The sequence below is a fragment of the Oncorhynchus nerka genome, linkage group LG13 (assembly GCF_034236695.1).
Source record: "Oncorhynchus nerka isolate Pitt River linkage group LG13, Oner_Uvic_2.0, whole genome shotgun sequence".
Taxonomy (NCBI): domain Eukaryota; kingdom Metazoa; phylum Chordata; class Actinopteri; order Salmoniformes; family Salmonidae; genus Oncorhynchus; species Oncorhynchus nerka.
The window spans coordinates 14,328,153-14,336,009 of NC_088408.1; positions in this window are offsets into that span (position 1 = coordinate 14,328,153).

Consider the following 7,857-nt stretch of genomic DNA (forward strand, 5'->3'; position numbering starts at 1 on the left):
TGTGAGATATTGCTACACTGTCACGACAACAGCGCCTCTGAACTCATGCAATATTCACAGACGATGATATAACTTTCCCTCTAATGAAAAAGCAAAACGCCAGGCTGAGGCAATACAAACAGCTTTTAATAATGGCCAGACTGTCAGAACAGGAACAATCTTCTCCCTCCGTGTGCGTGTGCGTGTACACGTACATGTGTGTGTGTGTGTGCGTGCGTGTGTACACATGTGTGTACGTATGCGTGTGTACACGTACATGTGTGTGTGTGCGCATGTGTGTACGTACGTGTGTGTGTGTGTGCGCATGTGTGTACGTATGCGTGTGTGTGTGTGTGTGCATGCACCAGCAGTGTTATCCGATCATCTATGGCTAGTGGCGTATAGATCACCCGTTCTGTAGAGCTCATACATTGTTAAGTACGTCTGCACTATGGGGAGAACCTGCACCGTGGGGCCCACTACCACCACAGTGCTTATCTGCAACACATGGATTAACTGCGCCATGGGACCCATCTACACCATGGGGCCTACCAGCACCACTGTGTTCATGTTTGCACCATAGGGACTACCTCCACCATGGGCCCTTCCATCACTTTGAAAGGTTATGTAGATCATGGAGCTATGGTGATGTTAACAGTCTGAAGTGCACCTAAAACTTTCTAGTCCCCCCTCCCCTATCACACACTCCCTATGTCCCTTATGTAATACCATCGACCAAATACACACACACACACAGAGAGAGGGGGAAGAGTATTGCAGCAGCATCAGCAGATCTTCCTGGGGATGAACCTCAGGCAGCATTGCAGAGGCAGTGTGTGTGTCTGTCTGTTTATGTGTTTGTGTGAGTATGTGGTCAGAGAGGGATCCCCCCCCCCCTTTTTAACCGCACAGTATCCTGGGATTCTCTCTCTCACTCACACACACACACACACCAGCTGTTGCCCATTGCAGACTGGAGAAGACCTTGCAGTGGGGCAGAGTATGGAGGGAAGGAGGGAATGGACCAGTCCTGTAGAGACAATTATAATACAGTACCAGAGGACAGGACAGAACAGGAGAGGAGAGGAGAGGACTGACGTGATACAGCATCAAGGATGTTCTGGGAATATCTGATTTGAATACCTCAGTGATGATGATTAGAACGTATCTGTTATGAAGCTATGTCAAGGGCCTACGCAGAGCTGTATAACATAATTAAACAATCAAACATACTTGAATCCTTCAAGACAATTAGAACTCTATGGACCTTTTGGGATTTGTTGAGTGAATTTGAGGGGACATTTTTATTACATTTCTGACTCCAAAACACTACTACACCCCCATCTAGTAACCCCACAGGTCAATTATCATTAGGAGCACTGGGCCTTGACACACACAAGAAGCGACCAATGCCAGCCTTTGGAATGTCTTCATCAACACTAACATTTTCATCATCAAAAATAATAACTAGACCAACTCTACTGAAAACCAAAGAGCCAGCAGTCTTTTACTAAGATTTTCTAGATTTCAGTCATCTCCTCATAGTACCGCAAAACAAAAGGTAAGCAACTTGTAAAATTCAGAACAGATCTTGTATGTCTTTGTCTGGCAGGATGCACCACTACTCTCCTTTCTTTCTGAACAAGTATAGATAATGTTCTTGTTAAATGTTAATGTTCTCTTCCGACTAAATAATTGAATAAACCTCCATTTAAAGTGATCTGTTCTCTCTGGCATTCAGAGGAGATTTAGACAGTTACACAATGTGTTTTAACAGGGCTGTTTAAGCTTGTGTTGTTCTAGTGCTTGATGTTGTGTTTTTCCCTTCTATTCTGCATTTACAGTTGTGGATTGACGAATCTGGCAACAATAACCAGTCGACACAGTGGCTTTTACAGTGACGTACATGTTGAGGTCCAGTGACATTTATCTCTGCTGTGGAAAAACAAGAGAAGAGACGCACGCACACACACTCTCAGAGATGAGAGGGAAAGGATGTGAAGGGTGAGGTCAGAGGAGAGTGGTTTGGACAGACTGACTGGTGTATTCTGTGACGAACGGACGCACAGACAGACAGACACAGACAGACAGACAGACAGACAGACCCGTCTGTGTGCTAGTGCTCTTTTCGCTCTTAAGACAGTGGTTCCCAAACTCCCCAATTTTGAAATTGGGCAGTTCATCAGTTTTCCTCAGTCATTGCATACCTTAGAGAGCACAGGTGGCACCTTAATTGGGGAGGACGGGCTCGTGGTAATGACTGGAGTGGAATCTGTGGAATGGTATCAAATACATCAAACACCTAGTTTCCAGGTGTTTAATACCATTCTACTTGCTCCGTTCCGGCCATTATTATGAGCCGTTCTCCCCTCGTCAGCCTCCACTGTTGGAGAGCTATTTATAACTTAAATGGCCAGATCAACCTGCCCCTGTCAGCTAACGTTTTTTAGATAGGTTATTTTGCAGTAATGTTTAAATCGCTCAAATATCACATTAATACATATTCGACATGGCAAAATGTATAGAATTTCAAGAAAATTTGCTTTATAACTGCAAAATGTTCTCTGCACCAACTAGAGGGTTGTGAACAGTTTGTGTCATGAACAGTACTAGTGCCTATAGAAATAGATGCTGGAAGGGATGTAACATCCCAGATGTTCCCCGATGCTGGAAGAGGGGCCTGCATTGGTGAAGCCCTGTCTTAAGGCACAGGGACATAGCAGTTCAAATAGAACAGAGACCGGTGAAATGTTGACACTACAGTTAGCCTGGTCCCAGATCTGTTTATGCAGTATAGCCTATTCCTATGGCTGTTGGCAAGGCGAACAAAGGAGCAAGCTACAGAAGACAATAGGTAGAAAACATCTAATCGTTTATTTGAAAGACTGTCTGTGTGAAATCAATGTCAAATCAATCCATCGCATGGAATGACATGGTAAGATCGCCTATAGAGAATGGATGTGCTGCTAGTGCTGTCATCAGAGTGCTGCCTGTGTGATCAAAGAGGTTGATGAGCAGCAGGTGTACACTGGCCACGTCCACGCACACACGCACGCACGCACACACACACACGCACGCACAAGTCACCAGGTGGGTGGCTCACAGTTCAGTCTGATTGGCTAATCGAGCTAGGCTCGCAGCAAGGGAAAAGCAGATAAGATCGTTTTCTGATCCAAAGAAAAGCAGGTTCCATCTCTGATGAACACACACACACCCGTGCACACACACACGCTGGAGAGATTAGTAGGACCGATTTAGAATGAAAGATGTGAGAGGCAACATTGACGTACGCTCACTTTGCCATAAGGACTGAGGCTGAGCCATTCTACCTTAACAATATGATCAAATCACATTGTGTTTTTCACAATGCACCGAATACAACAGGTGTAGTAGACCTTAAAATGAAATGCTAACTTACCAGCCCTTAACCAACAATGCAGTTAAGAAAAATAAGTGTTAAGAAAGTATTTACTAAAATTAACTGAAGTAAAAAAATATATAAAATAAAAAAAATTGAAAAATATCAAATAATTAAGGAGTAACAATAAAATAACAGTAGGGAGGCTATTTTCAGGGGGTACCGGTACAGTCAATGTGCACAGGTTAGTCCAGGTAATTGAGGTAATATGTACATGTAGGTAGAGGTAAAGTGACTATGCATCTTAATGGTGAAGCTGTAGAATATTTTGAGGATCTGAGGACCCATGCCAAATCTTTCCAGTCTCCTGAGGGGGAATAGGCGTTGTCGTGCCCTCTTCACGACTGTCTTGGTGTGCTTGGACCATGAAAGTTTGTTGGTGATGTGGACACCAAGGAACTTGAAGCGCTCAACCTTCCTCACTACAGCCCCTTCGTGCTCGGCCCTCATTTTCCTGTAGTCCACAATCATCTCCTTTGTCTTGATCACGTTGAGGGAGAGGTTGTTGTCCTGGCACCACACTGCCAGGTCTCTAACCTCCTCCCTATAGGCTGTCTAGTCGTTGTCGGTGACCAGGCCTACCACTGTTGTGGTGTCGGCAAACTTAATGATGGTGTTGGAGTCGTGCTTGATGGTCCTGTAGCATCTGCTTCGTCTGACCACTGTTGCTTCCTGCTTTCATTTTTGCTTGTAAGCAGGAATCAGGAGAATATAAGTATGGTCAGATTTGCCAAATGGAGGGTGAGGGAGAGCTTTGTACGCGTCTCTGTGTGTAGAGTAAAGGTGGTCTAGAGTTTTTTTCCTCTGGTTGCACATTTAACCTGCTGGTAGAAATGAGGTAAAACGGATTTAGGTTTTCCTGCATTAAAGTCCCCGGATACTAGGATCGCCGCCTCTGGATGAGCATTTTCTTGATTTTCCAGATCCTTACAAGGCACCCCAAACTACGTCCCCGATATCTCCGTCTCTTCTTCATGTGAATGACGGGGATGTGGGCCTTGTCGGGTGTCTGAAGTAAATCCTTTGCGTCAGACTCGTTGAAGAAAAAAATCTTTGTCCAGTACGAGGTGAGTAATCACTGTCCTGATATCTTAAAGCTCTTTTCGGTCATAAGAGAAGGTGGCAGAAACATTATGCACAAAATAAGCTACAAATAACACGAAAAAACACACCGAATAGCACAATTGGTTAGGAGCGAGTAAAACGGCAGCCATCTCCTCCGGCGCCATCATTCAATTATTAGCAACAGATAACTTGATATTACTCATATCGATGACGAAGCATGGTGTGTACAAAACCACATGTTGTGGGTATGAGTGGGCCACCAATACTCAACATATATTTTTAGGAAATACAGTTGACTCAATTTGGATAAATGCAGCTGCCACAGCATCTATTAATTAATACCATATTATCATCAGTCCTGAGTGAGAAACGGACATCTACCATTATAGGGCCAGCCGGGCGTCTGAGTGAAGAGTGAAGAGTCAGGATTAGAATAAGTGCTGTTACTCTCTAATTACTGACTTCTATCTAATGAGGAGGAATCAGTCATTAACAACAAACACCAGCCTGGCCTTTAATTAACAGGCTCACATGTTTTTGAAAACACAGAGCAAAGAGCAAGCATATACAGCCATATTGTAAGACATTATAAAGGCTCAAACATGCTTAAAACAAGTTATAAAGCATTATAAACCAGGTAGTTTGGGTCCTGGGTGCTGATTGGCTAAAAGCCGTGGTATATCAGACATTATATAAACTGGGTAGCCCGAGCCCTGAATGCTGATTGGCTGAAATCCATGGTATATGAGACCGTATACCATGGGTATGACAAAACATTTATTTTTACTGTTCTAATTACGTTGTTAACCAGTTTATAATAGCAATAAGGCACCTCGGGGGGTTTGTGATATATGGCCAATGTACCACGGCTAAGGGCTGTATCCAGGCATAAGAACAGGCATAAGAACAGCCCTTAGCCTTGGTATATTGGCCATATACCACACCTCCCTCAGGTCTTATTGCTTAATTATACCTTCAGACTTTTAAAATAAGTCTTTGCGGAAAATAGAAGGATCATGCAGGCCAATGTAAACTTCTATAGTAAAAGTGAAGCCTGAGCCTGATTTAAGAACGTACAGAGCTAAGAGTTTAGTGGAAGTGGGGTCAACATCTAACCTTATAGTGTGAGAGATCATGGTTAGGGAGTAACGGATTGCATGTAATCTGTTACATGTAAGGGATTACGAAAAACGGTAACTGTTATCAAAAATATTGTAATCAGATTACAGATACTTTTGATAAACTAAATGATTACTTAGAGGATTACTTTTAAATTCAGAAAGGATGTTTGCAACAAAAGAAAACCCTGTTTTCTCAATGACATTCAAATCAGCATTGAAAAAAAGGCGGTAGTTTAAGTTTGTTCCTCCTGAGTGAGTCTGACCACAAGTCAGAGACCACTATGATGACACCAAATGTGTTTGATAGATCCCGGGAAAAGAGCAGGAATAGGCTTTTGTAGGCTACAGTCCAAGCTACATCTTCTAATGGTGCGACTGCTGTCGGAATCCAAAGATTATCCAAGTTGAATAAACCCTTGGAGGTAATGATGACAGCAGTGGTGTAGCCTACTGTGATACAGATACCACTTATTATTGTTATCTACATAGAGCATTGATGTGAATCACACTGCTGCTCTCTCGTTTAGCTATTTGCACCTTACGGATTGTGGTTGTTGTGGATGACTCTTCACAAATCTAAAGGTGTATTTGAGCCCAATAATGGTTGAATACAAGAAGTTGAAGCTGCCTATCAATCATTGGTTTTGAAACCAGTAGACAGCCAGTGAAAAATGTGCTCTTGCAACAGCAGCGTAGTGCGGATCGAAGCCTATGCATTAAAAGTGGGGCTTTTATTGTTCAATCTTATCCATAGGCCTAATGGACACATGCTCAAACTGGCACACTTTTCATAGACTTAAATGGGCAATCAGTAGTTGCTACATCCATTTTTGGACTTATAAATTATATATACAGTGCCTTGCGAAAGTATTCAGCCCCCTTGAACTTTGCGACCTTTTGCCACATTTCAGGCTTCAAACAAAGATATAAAACTGTATTTTTTTGTGAAGAATCAACAACAAGTGGGACACAATCATGAAGTGGAACGACATTTATTGGATATTTCAAACTTTTTTAACAAATCAAAAACTGAAAAATTGGGCGTGCAAAATTATTCAGCCCCTTTACTTTCAGTGCAGCAAACTCTCTCCAGAAGTTCAGTGAGGATCTCTGAATGATCCAATGTTGACCTAAATCACTAATGATGATAAATACAATCCACCTGTGTGTAATCAAGTCTCCGTATAAATGCACCTGCACTGTGATAGTCTCAGAGGTCCGTTAAAAGCGCAGAGAGCATCATGAAGAACAAGGAACACACCAGGCAGGTCCGAGATACTGTTGTGAAGAAGTTTAAAGCCGGATTTGGATACAAAAAGATTTCCCAAGCTTTAAACATCCCAAGGAGCACTGTGCAAGCGATAATATTGAAATGGAAGGAGTATCAGACCACTGCAAATCTTCCAAGACCTGGCCGTCCCTCTAAACTTTCAGCTCATACAAGAAGACTGATCAGAGATGCAGCCAAGAGGCCCATGATCACTCTGGATGAACTGTAGAGATCTACAGCTGAGGTGGGAGACTCTGTCCATAGGACAACAATCAGTCGTATATTGCACAAATCTGTCCTTTATGGAAGAGTGGCAAGAAGAAAGCCATTTCTTAAAGATATCCATAAAAAGTGTTGTTTAAAGTTTGCCACAAGCCACCTGGGAGACACACCAAACATGTGGAAGAAGGTGCTCTGGTCAGATGAAACCAAAATTGAACTTTTTGGCAACAATGCAAAACGTTATGTTTGGCGTAAAAGCAACACAGTTCATCACCCTGAACACACCATCCCCACTGTCAAACATGGTGGTGGCAGCATCATGTTTTGGGCCTGCTTTTCTTCAGCAGGGACAGGGAAGATGGTTCAAATTGATGGGAAGATGGATGGAGCCAAATACAGGACCATTCTGGAAGAACCTGATGGAGTCTGCAAAAGACCTGAGACTGGGACGGAGATTTGTCTTCCAACAAGACAATGATCCAAAACATAAAGCAAAATCTACAATGGAATGGTTCAAAAATAAACATATCCAGGTGTTAGAATGGCCAAGTCAAAGTCCAGACCTGAATCCAATCGAGAATCTGTGGAAAGAACTGAAAACTGCTGTTCACAAATGCTCTCCATCCAACCTCACTGAGCTCGAGCTGTTTTGCAAGGAGGAATGGGAAAAAATTTCAGTCTCTCGATGTGCAAAACTGATAGAGACATACCCCAAGCGACTTACAGCTGTAATCGCAGCAAAAGGTGGCACTACAAAGTATTAACTTAAGGGGGCTGAATAA